The 16,889-nt window shown below is 41.1% G+C and overlaps 1 protein-coding gene across 6 annotated transcripts in view; it reads right to left on the bottom strand.

Annotated features, from left to right (window-relative positions):
• The window catches only part of PUM2 (pumilio RNA binding family member 2), a 96,753-nt gene extending 84,262 nt beyond the window's left edge, over window positions 1-12,491 (bottom strand). For 4 of the 6 annotated variants that reach the window (XM_040622928.1, XM_040622927.1, XM_040622924.1 and 1 more), the window contains exon 1: window positions 12,048-12,252. The gene's annotated coding sequence lies outside the window, so the exon portion shown is untranslated. The other 2 variants (XM_040622923.1, XM_040622922.1) reach the window with 2 other exon arrangements.
• Between the last annotated feature and the right edge of the window lie 4,398 nt (window positions 12,492-16,889).

Genomic DNA, 16,889 nt, shown 5'->3' on the forward strand with positions numbered 1-16,889 from the left:
AAATGGCAGATCTGATACTGTCAAGACTCCAAAGGCTCTTCTCTTTTCCGTACCAACCAAGCATAAACCATAAGTAAGCCGGTATGTTAATTATACAACTCTCTTAAAGCTCCCCCCACCCCAATCATCCTTTTGTTTACACTATTCAAGTCCCCTGGATAGGCCTTTGCCATTTATCTGTTCATATGCAAATACTATAACCTCAAAATTTGGCTCAAATGCCACTTTCTCCATCAAAACCTACCCCCAATTTTTTTCTTAATTCCCATGGCATTTAATTGGTATTTTCAATAACATCATACTACCTGTTACTTAAAAAAAAAAAAAAAAGATTTTATTTATCCATTTGACAGAGAGCGAGCCAGCAAGAAAAACAGGGAGCGGCAGACAGAGGGAGGGAGAAGCAGGATCCCCGATGATCTGGGAGCCCGATGTGGGACTCCATCCCAGGACCCTGAGATCAAGACCTGAGCCGCAGGCAGACGATTAACAAACTGAGCCACCTAGGAGCCCACCTGTTAGACTTTAAAACTTCTATCAGAATTAGGACAGAAAAAAACATGTAACACAATTATGCAAACTATTCTGATCACACCATGTTCCATGAAATGAGGGAGGGGATCAAAGGAAGAATACTAAAGCTAGTGTAATAGGGACAGAGAGAAACTGATAACATTATCAACTATGAGTCCAATTAAAAGCATGAGATAGGGACGCCTGAGTAGCGCAGTCGTTAAAGCGTCTGCCTTCGGCTCGGGGCGTGATCCCGGCGTTCCGGGATCGAGTCCCACATCAGGCTCCTCCGCTGGGAGCCTGCTTCTTCCTCTCCCACTCCCCCTGCTGTGTTCCCTCTCTCACTGGCTGTCTCTCTGTCACATAAATAAATAAAAATCTTTAAAAATAAATAAATAAATAAAAGCATGAGATAAATGTATTTAGGCATATATGAAAAAAAAAATCCAGGATGTAAGTGAAAAGGCAAGGGGAAAAGCAGTCTATCATCCAACTTTTGTAAAAAGAGGATAAAAACATACATATATGAATACATAGAAAACAATCAGAAACTGGGACACAACTGTTATTAGTGACACATCTGGGAAAAGGGAATGCATGATTTTTATTTTACAACTGATAGGTATTTACTCCTTGAATATTTCCCACTCATTACTTATCTCTTTGAAAATATTTAAATATATACATGCTGGAAATCACTAAACACATTTATATAGTTCTTATTGTCAAGTCAGAGTGGAAATCGGTGGCCTTATGCATGGTAGAACTTAAGGATTTCTTAAGTGTACCTATAAGTGGGGCACCTGGGTGCCTCAGTTGGTTAAGCGGCTGCCTTTGGCTTCGGTCTTGATTCCGGGGTCCTGGGATCGAACCCCACACCTGGCTCCTTGCCAGCAGGGAGCCTGCTTCTCCCCCTGCTTGTGCTTGCCCCCCCATCTCAAATAAATAAATAAAATCTTTCCCAAAAAAGTACAACTATACATAAGCTATGTACGAATTACAAAGAAACACGCCAGAAAAACATCTTCTTCATAAACTAGGCCATCACTTAAAAGACAAATATTCTGGTCTTATTTGTAAAGGTCTAAGGGTTTTTAAGGCAACATAAAGGAATTTACATGTATACTCAATACCTACTACAGTAAATACCTCTAGCCACACCTTCATGGCACTTTGGGCTTTAAAAAAGCAAAATCTAATTTGTAGATCTAATTTTCTCATCAGCTGATTTAAAGGCATTGTACTTATAATAGCTAGCACTTACTAACCACTTCATCTAGGTTAGTTCTACCCTACTCTTTGATATATTCCTCAAAGTGTGTTTTTAAAAAAAAAAAAGGAACCACTCAAATCATACCTTTTATTATTATTTTTTTAAGATTTTTTTATTTATTTATTCGACAGAGATAGAGACAGCCAGTGAGAGAGGGAACACAAGCAGGGAGAGTGGGAGAGGAAGAAGCAGGCTCATAGCGGAGGAGCCGGAGGTGGGGCTCGATCCCATAACGCTGGGATCACACCCTGAGCCGAAGGCAGACGCTTAACCGCTGTGCCACCCAGGCGCCCCTCAAATCATACCTTTTAAACTCCTCAACACATTTGACAATATGCTGTGATAAACATAATTTACATATTTCTAGCTTTTTAAAAACATTATTTATTTATTTATTTGAGAGCACGCAAAAGAGAGATCGCAGAGAGGCAGAAGTTGACTTGCTGCTGAGCAGAGAGCCCAGGGCAGGACTCCATCCCAGGACCCTGGGATCATGACCTGGGCTGAAGGCAGATGCCTAACCGACTAAGCCACCCTGGCGCCCCCATTTTTCTTGCTTTCAAAGTAAATTTCATAGTAGTTTCTGCTCAGTAAGTATTGACAAAAGCTTAGGAAAGAAGACATGAACTGTTTTTTTGGTTTTTATTTTATTTTTTAAAGATTTATTTATTTGGGGGCACTTGGGTGGCTCGGTTGGTTAAGCACCTGACTCTTGATTTTGGCCCAGTCATGATCTCAGGACCTTTGGATCGAACCCCACGTTTGGCTCCATGCTTAGTGCAGAGTCTACTTGAGATTCTCTCCCCCTCTGCCCCTCCCCCCACTCGCCCTCGCCACTCTCTCTCAAATAAATAAATATTAAAAAAGGTTTTTGAGAAAGTGCATGCATGAGCAGGGGAGGAGGAAAGGAGCTTAAGGAGACTCCCTGCTGAGCATGGAGGCTCTATCCCATTACCCTAAGATCATAACCTGAGCTGAAACCAAGAGCTGGACACTCACCGACTGAGCCACCCAGACACCCCATGGTGAGCGGTTTTTTTTTAATTTGCCATTACTCCTATTGCCCAAGACTATCGCTGATCTGAACTTCCAACAGAGGCCAAAATACTCCAGTTCTATCCTACATTTTCATTCCTAACAGCAATGTCAATGAATTAAGACTAAATGAGATTAACCACTGAAGAAAGCTAACTTTTTAAGTTTTGTGCCCTGAAGGCTTAACCGTCAGTGAAACATACCACATTAAGATTTGGGATGGATCACAGGTATGCATTTCTTAGTCTATAGAAGGAGGAACTGTTAACTGATTCCCAGAAAACTAAATGTGCTAACATTTTGGAAATTCTTCATGCACCCCCTCAGGGATATGAGCACCCCAATTTTAAGGCCACTGGTTCTCATGCCCTCAGTGCATCAGAATCTAGGTAGAAAACTTAAAAGGTAGAAAACTTAAAACTGCACTCAGTTCCAGCTTATATAAAACTTACTGAATTAGTCTGGGCAGGGAAACAGGGACATATTTTTATTAGTATTTTTTAAGTTCTCCAGATGATGCTTCCTTGCACGTACAGGACTAAGACCCTTACACATTACCATATCACTTACAGCTAAGGAATATATCCACAAACACCGTTTTGTTTTCCAAATAAAAAATTTTAGATTGTTCATCATGGCATAACAGATGAATCTGAAGATCTAGAATATAGTTCCATGTTTGTCCCAAACTAGGTGAATGAACCCAGAACACTTGAACACTGGTCCTGTTTCCCCACCTGCAAATGAGAATATGCCTCCCTCGCAGGACTGTTGTGAAAAATAAATGAAATAATGAAATTAAAATATAAGTGCTTTCGAGAGTATTAATCATCTACCATAATGAGTATTTTGTTGTTTAAAAAAAATCAACATAAAATCCTGTAACCCAGGAATTTCTCTTCTGGGAATTTACCTTACATAAAGAGCACCAACATGAAAAGAATGAACTGCGTAACATTTACTGCAGCACTGCTTGCAGTGGTTCAAAAATAAGAATTGAACAACGTACCTCTGAAACTAATAATACACTATATATTAATTGAATTTAAATAAAAAATAAATATAAAATATAAAAAAATTGAATGTAAACGCAACAGAAAAATGGTTTAACAAAATAAAAATCTATGTACTGAATTGTACAAGTTATTAAAGTTACATGTACAAATACAGTAAAATGTCTATGATACTGAATAAAAATATCAAGTTGCCGAAGGTGTATCATATGATCCTATTTTTGTTTAAAAGAGAGGAGCAATGTATTATTATACATCTGTGTGGACTATGACAAAACAAACACTGAACTCTGGTTGGAGAGGAGGTACTACCGGCTTTGTCTTCGCATTTTTTCTGTGTTGTAATGCTCACTGAAGTCAGTAAAGGAAGTTTTTTTTTTTTTTAAGATCCTATATTAATACCATTTAAATGCACTAAAGTTTAAAGGCTTTATCACAGAATGAAGTACAAGTGATCCTGTGTTATTTTCAATTCACTTTAGTACTAGGTTGAATGCCCAACAAGTGAAGACTTGTCTCAAATGGTTATCTATTAATTTTTAATTATTATACATAATCAATCAGAATTAATATAGCACCAAGGAGAAATATCCAAGAAATGTTAGGTTGTAACAGAACTAAAGGTAATCATTTCAATGCATGGTCTGAGACAACTGAGAAAAAATAACCATTCTAAGCAGCAGACTCAAATGCAGTTTTAAAAGGATTTTTTATTTTTTTCTAAATGTTTTTATTTTTTTTATGATTTTATTTATTAGAGAGAGAGAGAGAGAGAGAGAAGCACACACAAGCAGGGGGAGCACCAGGCTCCCCACTGAGCAGGGAGCCCGATGCGGGACTCAGTCTCAGACTCTGGGATCATGACCTGAGCTGAAGAAGACGCTTAACCAGGTGTCCCGGATTTTTTTCTTTAGGCCAGAATTTTCCGAAGTGTTTTCCCTAATCACCAATTCACAGTGTTCTTTGAAGTAAGAGGTTTCCTGTCCAATACATTTAAGATATGCTACTCGCTGGTACCCATTTGTTCTTTTTCAAGCTGCGCACATGGTCATTTCAGAATTCATTCTCACAAAGTAAGTCCCACAGTTAACACTGCTTAACTTTAACCCCGTATTATCCTAACTTTCTTCTGTAAATATTATGTTAATGCAAAAGAAATTTATTTTGAGCAGTATTTCTAGTCATTTCCAAGATACAGAAAAAAATTAGTCAATTACATATTTCAATTCTCTTACCTTCTGCCTAGGAAAAGCCACAACTTACGATAGTTGTTCTAAAATATGCTCGACTTATGACGCCTACTACGAGTAGTCTATGAAAAAATATGAGTTGTATAAACTTTTCAGTTAAAGAGTAATCTTTCAGGTGATGAGTTGTGATTTTTAAAGTTCCTCAAATATTCAAGAATAAATATAATACCACTTTTAAAACAATAATTTTTTCCCTCAATAACTTAGTGAGTTGACCTAGGCAATTTTTTAAAGATGTTGAAGTTTTAAAAAAAACTTTCCGGGGCACCTGGATGGTTCAGATGGTTGGTTAAGTGTCTGCCTTCAGCTCAGGTCATGATCGCAGGGTTCTAAGACTGAGCACCACGTCCGGCTCCCTGCTCAGGGAGAGCCTGCTTCTCTCTCTCCCTCTGCTGTTCCCCTGCTTGTGCTCTCCCTCTCTTTCTCTCAAGTACATTAATTTAAAAAAATAAATAAAACAAAAAACTTTCCAAGTTGTTGCTTAGAAAACAACAAAAAAAACCAAACTTGATCTCCAGGATGTGATCTAGCCCTAACCTGGGTGTAGAGATTAGTTTAAAGAAATAAGTCAATAGTTGACTCCTGGGCAGCTCAGTCGGTAAAGTGTCTGTTTTTGGCTCGGGTCATGATGCCAGGGTCCCGCATCGGGCTCCCTGCTCAGCTGGGATTCTGCTTCTCCCTCTGCCTGTCGCTTCCCCTGCTTGTGTATGCACGCACGCACGCGCTCTCTCTGACAAATAATCTTTAAAAATAAATAAATAAATAACTTGAAAAAACAAATGCCTAGGCTACAGTGTCTGAAGAGAGAAACCAAATCTGTGAAGTTTCCAGGACTACCTAAGTTATATACCAAAAAAGGGTCTATGTAGAAACATTCCTGAGTAGAATTTAAACGAAACTTGCTTTATATACATTTAAATTTTTAAAAATAATTTTTTTAACTGGGCTCCATGCCCAGTGTAGAGCCCAGCTCAGGGCTTGAACTCACAGCCCTGAGATCAAGACCTGAGCTGAGATCAAGAGTCAGATGCTTAACTTACTGAGCCACCTGGGCACCCCTTATAAAGATTTTATTTATTTGAGACAGAAAGCGAGTGTGCACGAGGGGTGGGGAGAGGAAGAGAGGGAGAAGCAGACTCCCCACTGAGCATGGAACCCAACATGGGGCTCTATCCCAGAACCCTGAGATCATGACCTGAGCCTGAGGCAGATGCTTAACCAACCGAGCCACCCAGGTGCCCCTAAATAAAAAATTTTTTAAAGTACATGAAGTATGTCATAGGAAATATACACAGTAAAACAAAAACTAATCTTAAGAAAATAACAAAACAAGTATTAATAACAAAATAGTAAACTCTAAGTTTAACTTCTGAAGATACAAAGATAAAAGAGGAGAAAATACAATAAATTACATACAATTCTCACTATCCATAGGAAAAAAATCATACCAACAACCTTCTTTCTAGCACTAAGCTTTCAAAGATATTTCTTATATGAGATATTATAGAGGACACAGAATTATAATAGAAAATCTCAACAACATTCTCTCAACTGATTCAAGGTTTCATAATCTTATTTTTTATAGTCAGTCTCTGAAGGAAAGCCATGCACCTAACCTGTAACAATCCAGAGAAAGCAATTCCACAGTTAATTCTGTAAGGGTTCCAGGACAATATGGTCTAAATCTTCCCAGTTATAATCTGGGATATCCAAAGTGTTTCAGGATTATCCAAATCAGAAAAAGCCTTTAAATCTGGTGGGTCCCCCTACGTATCTGTCCAGTCATTTTTCTTTTTCTTTTTTTAAGACTTTATCTATTTGGGGGAGTACATGCACACAAGCAGGGGGATCAGCAGGCAGAGGGTGAGGGACAAACAGGCTCCCGTTAAGCAGAGAGAGCCCTACATGGGGCTTGAATTCATGACCCTGAAGACCGAGTTGCATGCTCTACTGAGCCAGCAAGGCGCCCCTCTCCAAGCCTAACTTAACCTCACGTGAAAAGCTCTTCCTGGCCCCTGCAATGTCTACCTATGTGAGTCCACAGCACTTTTTTAACACAGTATGTGTGCCACTTAGTGTACTGCACTGCAATCACAAGTTTAATTATCTTACCCTCCACTTTACTATGAACTCAGTAACAAGGATCTGGTACCACCAGTACCTAAAAAACGTCTCGCACATCATAGGCATACAAATCTCAAAAAATGTGTGCAAATCTCTGGTAGTCTACCTTGATGAGAAGATAAAACTTACACTATCCAGAGTAACAATGGAACTGAATGTTCCTCAAATAATATTCCATGACTATCTTCTCAACCAGCCTTACAATAAAAATTAGCAAACAATTTATTTTTGGCAAGTTCCTAGATAGTGTACTCCCATTTCTGCTAGTGTAGGAGCAACGTAACTTAGAGATTAAATGAAGGCACCTAAGACTTTCCCTTGGATCCCTTTTCAGCAATCTATTACACTTCGACCTCAAGGTAGGTCCAAGAAAACATCTCCAGGGAAAACTGCAGCTATCATCTTCTCAAAATTTCAAATCTTGTTGTTTATATCAGATTTAAAGATTCAGACTGTATTCCAGGAAATTTAACACTTTACATTTACTCAAACTTAAAGTGCTGATAGAATACTAAACAGATATTAATAAATGACCTGGTCACCAAAATGGAAAACACAAGTAGCTCCCATCTGTACATAATTTTTGGTATTTAACAAAATCAGACAAAACCATCCATATTTTTCTCTATACAATTTGCCTTATTTGACTGCCTAGCAAAGACCTATACTTAGAATCAGGTTGTTTCTACTACTCGTTTACCTTTTTAATGTCTGAATGAATAAAACCAGTTGCATCTTACACAGCCAAGATGATATCCCACTGATCCCTAAGTAAGTCTCTCAAAAAACAGTGCCTAAAATCACAGATCACCACTTTGAGATCTAAAACTCTTGATATGAGATGTCCACTACAATAAAATCACAAAGGTCTGGGGTGCCTGGGTGGCTCAGCCGATGAAGCACCAACTCTCGATTTGGGCTCAGGTCTTATTTCAGGATCCAGGGATCTAGCACTGCACTAGGCTCTGCATTCAGTGGGAAGTCCGCTTGAGGATTCTCTCTGCCTCCCACCTCATGTGTGCTCACTCTCAAATAAATAAATGTTAAAAAAAAATCACAAAGATCCATCCTCAAACTAGGCTCTCTACATAATTAGTGATTTTTTTTTCATGACTAAAAAATGTGTCAAAAGAGCCTTTTATACTCTTATCCCCTGCCACACACCATTTTTTATATACTCTGGCAGTCAGTTGCAGGTTTTACTCTCCTGGACAGGTGTTCAATGATGGTTTTGTAGTGTCATTTTATAGTCAATTTCACCAAATTCCTTCCTGGAAGGGAAGTTCTGTGGTTCAAATGTACCTTTTGCCTTAGGTAGGTGATAATGACTGCCTTTTTCCTTTCCCTGTCCCATTTTCAGTCCAAAGTATTCTGACAATCAACTACCCCTTCTCCCTTCACACTTCTTCACCTTTTTTGTACCTGGCAGCTACAGTGAAATCCTGGGATATGAACATAAAGTGTACACATCTGTATGGTTTTCTAGTACTCTACTCCAACACCTTTTATCTCTCTAAAAAAGAATAGGAAGTAAAAATATGTAATGTGTAAACTAAAAATGGATGGGATTAGAGAAGCTACATTTGCAAAGGTGAAATATACTACATAAACTATGATTTTGCCAATGTGCTTGATAACCCAAACTTTTTAAATTCTTTAAAGCACTTTAGAAAAATCTGTAGGAGTCAGGAAAGGGTCAAATAAAACTTTTAGGGAAAAAGTCAATGAAAGAAAAAAATGTCCAAAATTTCATTAAGAATTAAACGACTTGGGACCCCTGGGTAGCTCAGTCGGTTAAGCATCTGCCTTTGGCTTGGGTCGTGTTCCCAGAGTTCTGGGACTGAGTCCCACAGGCTCCTTGCTCAACGGAGAGCCTGCTTCTCCCTCTGCTGTGCTCTCTTGCTCTGACAAATAAAATCGAAAGGAAGGAAGGAAAGAAGGAAAGAAAGAAAAGAAAGAAGAAATGACGCTCTAGAAGGTGACACTGTTAATGAGGCAAATCTTACTTTTTCATTTATAAAGAAGTTGGATCTTTTGACTTGTTGGACTAAGGAAAAAAATACATTAACCTTATGTCTGTAAACATACTGCTACCTGAAACTCTGAGAAGAAAACACCATTTACTATGAACCTACCTATGTAATAATTCTATATTGTTTCACTGGAAAGGCTTCAACGTAATTGCTCTGTAAATTCACTTTTCCCACTACAAAAGCAATACATTTTAAGTGAAAAATGTCTTCTACCTGTATTCCTAAATATAAAAATCATTATTAAAATATTAGCTTCTAAATGATAAGGTTTGAAGGAAAACTTTTTCCACTACATCAGGATTCAGAAGTGAGATACACAGGAACTAGACTGACAGCAATTCAAACATCTCCTTTTACTGACCGAGCTACAATGGAACGACTAATTTAGACCTAGGCCAGTGGGGTTCCTACCACCACACCCCTTAATTATCCTAAACCAGTCAGAGATAGCACTGGACAACTGATGGTCCTCCAAAAAGGGGCAGAGTCTGTCATGGTGGCCTTAAGAAGCAGCAGAACAAAGTGCTTTCTGCAGGGGGCAGACTTCCAAAGAGAGAGAGAGGAAGGAGACTAAGCCATACTCTATCAGTTCCTCCTTACAAATGCATCAGGCTGTAGTGAAGAAGTGGGACAACAGGAGCCAAGTCAGACTGTTTTTAAGGCCTTCTTAAAAACAGCAAAAAATCTACCTAATCCATCACAAACCAATTCATTAGTTATTAGTATAATTTTTATATTAATCACACACCTATCAGTAAAACAATCACAAACTAAGAATGCAAGCCAAAGCCATATGAGATACATTCAGATATTTAAAATAACCCTAAATCTTAGGAACATGAAAAAATACAGAATATTTTGCTACATTAGAAATCCAGCAAATTTAGAGGTCATTGAATTAGGAAGTATGGAGAACTTAAGTCCAGGAGACAGGAACCAACCTCCCCTTGAAATTATGAAGATCTTGTCAATGTCTATAAAAAGCAAGACTATCTGGTCATGGCTTTGGATGTCACATCTGGCCCAAATCTGTGATCATAGTTACTTCTGCTAAGTACCTACACAGGAAGACAAATTACATTTCATCACCAGAAAGATTTATAAACAAGTATGGAAGGTTTAACAGAAACAAAATCCTAGTATTATCTTTGTTGAGACTGCATAGTTTGGCTTACACACTTGTAATGCCTAAGAAAAACTGGTCTATTAAAGTGGATAACCTTGTAAGACCAACTTAAATATGGCAAATAAGTTGAAATCTTACTAAATATTAAAACATCTGAGGGAACTTTGCACTAAAATTAAGAAAACTATGTATAAAAATTAAAGTTTAAATCTTGAAGATGTTAAAGTTTGTTAATAGCAAATAACTTGAAGACTAAATAAATAGACCGACTTGTACAAATAAAAAAAAAAAAAGCTTAAAAGCTTAAGAACCAGGATTCTGAAATACAACTAATTTTTTAAATCAGTGTAAACCTTTACTGGGTACAAAAACCGGCCTTCAGGACACCAAAAGACAATTCTAAATAACTTAAGTTCACCAAAAACTGAACTTTAAAAGACATTCATACAAAAAGGGAAATATCAACTATTTACGATACCTGTGAAGATGAAGAAAATCATCTTTAAAAAGAATATTAAAAGACTAAGGACAGAAACTTAAGCCGATTAAAAATACTTGTCCTTGTATTTTAAATTCCTAGCCAGAATTCCTTAAATCATCCTCCGATACTTCAGGTCACATGGTGAGTCACCTATTAAACACGAATCTAAGCAGTAAACAAGCTTTTAAAATCCTTAGGTAACTCTCTTTTTAAAATTGTTTTCTTGATATACCTTTACAGATACTACATTTCTCTTAAGCGTTTAAAAGCATCGAATAAAGCTTTCCCTAAAAACCTTTACCAAATAAAACCTATCACCAGTTTTCTTACGTTAAAATCTCACAAAGTCCGAAATCCTGATTTAACTGACATGATTGTCTTATTACACCTAATATGTTCGTAATATTAAGCCCCAAAATGTTTAAATATGTGTTAGAATGAAAAACTAAGTTAAGAAAAATGGGTTTTCCCTAGCTGTGTTCTCAGAAGCAGCGTAACTTTTACACGCGTTTGGGAATAAAACTTTTAAACACTTATCCCAAAATTTGGGCCAATACAGACACAAAACTGCTAAAATGTCTGAAACCTCTAACCTTTTCTTTCGTCTTAATTTAAACCGGAGGGTCAAAATCTGTTCCAATAACAGAAACATTAACATTCCTTAATAATGGCACCTAACGAGTCTAACCCAAGTCGCTGTTTCTTTCATACCCCCACCTGTCTGCCGAAAGCTTTTCCTGGACACACTCGGACCCCCAAGAATTCCCACACTTGTTTTCATAAACCCACTCCTTCCTCTTCGCCCACTTCCAACTCGCACACTTCTTTGCATCTACCGGCCTCTCCCCTCTTAACGACCATGGGCTGAACGGACAGCTCGGTCCCTAACCTCAAGCGCCGAAGAAACCCAGGACAAGTGGGGTGGGCCCCCCAGCGCCGCGAGGCAGTGGCGTGGGGGAGGAAAGGAAGCGGGAGAGGCGAGCACCCCCCCCCCCGCCGGGCGCACACCCCCTTCCGGCACCCCTCCCCCCGCATTGTGCGAGCGGGCCCCAGGCCGCAGCCGTCCCGGGCTGCCCGCAGGCCCTGTCCGCCCTCCCGCCCTGCAGGCTGCTCCCGCCGAGACTGCCACACAAAGCCCGGGAAGCCAGCTCCTGCGGCGCCAGAGCACGGGGAGAGGGAGCAATCGCGGACTGACTTACGGGGCTGCTGCGGCCGCGCTGCCTCAGCCGGGGACACCGACCGTTGGGCACACGGCGGCGTCGCTCTTGGCCGTCCTTCCCTCCTCCGCCTTCGGTGGCGGCAATATCTTCTTTCTCCACCTACCTCCCTCCCCCCCACCCCACCTCCTCCTTCTCCTCCCCCTCCTCCTCCGAACCACCGAAGTACCGAGGGTGAGACACAGAGACTCACAACAACATGGCTGCCACCGCCGCCTCCCCTCCCCTCCCCCCCCGCCCACCGGGCGCGCGCAAGGCACTCCGGGAGAAAGGGGAGGGGGAACACTCACCAAGGTGCGGCTCCTCTCAATGGCTTCCGTCGCTTCTCCCGCGCTCCGGGCGCCGGCCGGCGGGAGTTCTGCGCGTGCGCACGCTCTCTGCGCTCGCGCGCTTCGGCCGTCCCTCAGGCGTGCGCTCCCCCGCCCTCACCTTGCTGGCTTGCAGCTAGTTCTGGTCTCGGCGGCGGCGCCAAGCGGGGACGCGCGCCCGAGGTCGGGCGGCGCAGGCGTGGTGTCGCCGAGCGCCGCGTTCGCCTCTGTCTTCCCGCGTGGGGCCTCGACTTCCGAATTCGCTTACCCTCGGCTTCCTCCCTGGTAGCTCATTGTTCTCCGCCAACTGCCTGTGCGGGTGTCAGTGCCTTTGCCTGCGTGGTACTCCTCGAACTTCGCTTCTCGGGTGCTAGCACCCACAGGAGCCGGACAGTAATCCACGCCCTTAGCTTCATTCTCAGCCTCTCCCCGCAGCAAGACGATGGAGACGCGTTTTGGGGGGAAAAGTGAACCCATTAAGTGGACTGTCATTCTAGTCGTTGCCTCCTGGGCAAGTGGAGCCTGCTGAGCACATTGCCGGCCCGCAATGCTTGGCCGGGGTAAACACAAAGGAGATTCAGGTCGTTCTACTGGGCTAGTGATTCTCACTCGTCTCCGATTTTCATCACCCTCGCTCGCCAAGTGCACCACCCCGTCCGCACCTCCACACACACCCCCCCCCCGCCCCCCGGAGTTAGAGACCAAACCCGCGCGGTCCTGGCTCCGTGGCTTTGGTAGTGGTGATTCCAGGCTTGAGACCCAACTGGTCTGCCTCTGTCACACAGCTGTAATGTGGTAGGGGCACCGGGACTGTGTCCACCTTGTTCTCCATGGTTTGCACAACTCCTCTCTGACATTCTGTATTTCTGAAATGGAGTGCCTTTTAATTTATCTTCCTGGGCGACTGTAAGCTCCAAGAGGGGCTGCAGGGACCATGTGTGTTTTGTTCACGCATGTGTGTTGTGTTCCCCAGGGCCTGGGCCATAGTGTTTAACAATCATGTTGAATGCCTGAGCTCTTTGGTTTTTCATTATTACCTAAAGCATGTGACATTTGAATCTTCCTCAAGACTTTACCTGTGGGCCACATTTCAGGCTTATAGATATTTCCACTTGAATATTCTTCCTGGCACCAAACAAAAACAACCCACACCCATCCCCCAACCCCAATTCTTGTATTATCTCAACAGTTGGTAGTGCCTCGACCTATTGAGTACCCCAAGTTAGTCCTTTGAACCATCCTTGTCTCTTTCTCTTATACCTCTCTCCCCCATATAGGATTTGCACTTCCCAGATATTTCTGGAGACAGTTTTTCCTCATGTATCCTCATTAATACTAGCCTTGCTTCCCAGGTCTGGATTTCTATAGCAGGCTCTTAATTAGCCTTCTTGTGTTCAGTCTTGTTCCCTCTAGTCAGCTCTGCTCCCTGCCATCTAAAATGTAAATCTGATTTCTGGCTTTCTTGCCTCTCCTTTAGCCATTCCATTGCTTCCTGTCACCCACAACTGCATTTCCCAAACATGTTCTGCTCAATACTAGTAGAAGTTCCTTCAAGAAATGTCTTGAACACATACAAGTAAGTATGGAAGACACTGGGATGTGCATATGTTGCCTTCTTCTTCCCCTTCCATTGGGCTGATGATAGCTGAAGAGTCTTTATGTACAGTTGCTTAATCCAGGTGAAAACAGATGGAGCCATCAGAAGCCCTCCCTCAGAATGTGGAATTGGGACTAAGAGACCCCAATCTCCCTCTGGAAAGTCTCTTGAACCTGGTATCTCTGGGCTGATTTGTCCCACAGTGTGGACAAGGAACCCATAGAGAAAATGAGCTGAGAGAAAAAAGAAGAGTCCTAATAATGCCTTTCTTTCCTTTTGTTCCTGTACCTTGCTAGCTGTTTTTACCTGTGGATTCTGAAACACATGTCTGGATCATTATAATAAATTCTGCTTTTTTTGTTTAAGCTAAATGAAGTGAGTTTCTGTTATAACCAAAAGTCCTAACTAAAAGCCCTGTGAACACCACTGTTATTATTTATTTAGTGTTTACCGTATGTAAGCTTACAGTATGTAAGTTTTGGAAGTGGTGATTCCAGGCTCGAGACCCAGCTGAGGCTTTGGTAGTGGGGCTTACGGTACTAAGCACTAAAACACTTTCCACACATTGTTTCATTTAATGCTCCTAATATCCCCATGAACAGGGCAGCTTCATGGGCATGTGACCTGTGCAGTCCCACAAGGCCTGAAGTTTTAGAAGAGTTCCACAATTGGTTTAATGCTCTGCCATCTAGAAAATCTTTAATAGTTTTTGGAAAAGATAATTTTTCATTTTGCACTGGGCTCCACAAATTATATAACCGGTACTGTTCATGAGGTATTATCTTTATTTGACAAAAGGCTTCTTAGTATCTTTAAAATCAAAGTATGCATTGTAAATATCCTAGTGAGGGACATAATGTACAACACTTCCCAAACAAATTTGACTCTAGAGAACTTTTTTTCATGGTAAATCTCTCAGTGGCTTTGTGGTCTGCAGAATACAAATCAAAGTCCAACCCTTCAGCGATCTGACTCCGCCTACCTCCAGCTCCTGATTCACCCTGCTCGTGAGCAGTTTCTTGCTTTTGTGCCTTCACACACGCTTTGCAATCTGGCTTTGCTCATTAGGCACCTTCTGATTATAATTGGCTTCTCTTGTATATTCACCTACAAGGAAAGAATGCGTTCCTCAGCTACTGTAAATATCAGGTGTGCTTGATAGTTACGGTGGACATTGTCATTGATGCCTGACAGCCGTTCTAATCACCTGGGAGCTTGTTAGAAATGCAGACTCTTGGCCCCATTCCAGACCTACTGAATCAAAAATCTGCATTTTAACAAGATTCCTGGGCAATTCCTCTACATAATAAAGTTTAAGAAGCATTGGCAAACCAATCACAATAATTCCATCTCACTTGATAGGAACTAGAAGGTTCTGTAGTGGGTGTGTCATTCATTTAGAACCTGTGGGACACAAAGACGTGCCAACTCAGAGCATCTTCTGAGGGGAAAAGCCAGGCTCTCTCTGCTTCTGGATGTGAACAAGAAAGCATCTTGCCGCCAGTTTGTGCTGACAGGCATCCTATCTGCTAGCAGCCCACCCAGAGTATTCATTCTCCCTGTCTTCCTTAGTAACACATCTCTGGATGTCCCTGTGAGCTGGAAAAGGCATAGGGTGGAATGAGTAGCCTGACTTCCCAGCAACACACATTGCATTTTAGAAATGTGTCTATATGGCCTGTTGAGATAAGTGGTTCTCAGCCAGAGTTGCGTATCAGAATCTCCTGGGGGAACATTTGAATTATATCATTCTCAGACCCCATCCCAGAGATTTTGATTGAATGTTTCTGGTCTGGCTGAAGCCTGGATATTGATATTTTAAAATATGTTCCCTGGTGGTTATAGCATGTAGCCATTGCATGCCACTAGTTTAGACAGCCCACATCTTAGAGCATAATGCCATTTTAATATTCCCTATGAAAATGCCACTTTCCACTGAGACTGCTAATGAAACTTCCTGTAAACTCTTTTTACAACTTTGCGTTTTTATAAAAATGATATAAGCCCTTTATAAAAATTTCAAGAAATAAAGAAACACTCAAGCCATCCCAATTTCAATATCACAAGGATACTAATATATCCACATGTGGTGAACAGCATTATTACAAGCATAAATACAGATACTAGGACGGAAAGAGAGCTACATAGGGTAATGGACAGGAATAGTCTCAGTTCACCCATGCTGTTATTAAAATACAGTGTCGAACTTAGTCTTACTTGGATTTAACAAAAGAACTGAAGGAACTGCTCAGATGCACGTTTCTTCATTGTAAGAGAGATTGATTCATAAAAGGTTTCTCGAAGGTTAAAATGATTTAAAAAAATCATAATAGGACAGAGGGACTTTTTCAACTATGTGCTTCAATATAGGTCAGTAGTAAGTTCCCTGCTATGAAAGATAGATTAACACTCTTTCACTTCCTTCTACCTCTAACCCATATTTCCTAATTTTTGGCTTATATTATTTTTCACTTTGTCAGGGTTTATAATACTTACATTCTATTTTTATCCATCATTTTCCAATTGCTTTTTCTTAATTTCAGTATTTAAATGTATTTATCGTGTACGGCTTCTTCATTTCTGACTTGATTTTGATTCAATTATATGGATTTCATTATTTATCAGTTAGTCTTTATGTGGGTTACAAACCACCACCAACAATCATTCCCTAGCTCCCAGTTCTGTGGGTCAGTTGGGGTGGATTCAACTGGGAGGTTCCGCTGATCTCTCCTGGACCTACCTACGCAACTGGTCAGCCAATATCGAGCCTGGTCTGATGGTAGCCAAGGCACCTGTAGCCCTTCCTGCAGACTTGCTTAGGCTTGTTCACACAGTGGCAGAGAATGAGATGGAAGCTGCTGGCTTGGAATTCAGGTAATGTCCCTTCTGCTGCGTCACTGGCCAAAGCAAATCATAAGT

Source organism: Ursus maritimus, unplaced genomic scaffold (genome assembly GCF_017311325.1).
Source record: "Ursus maritimus isolate PB19 unplaced genomic scaffold, ASM1731132v1 scaffold_6, whole genome shotgun sequence".
NCBI lineage: Eukaryota > Metazoa > Chordata > Mammalia > Carnivora > Ursidae > Ursus > Ursus maritimus.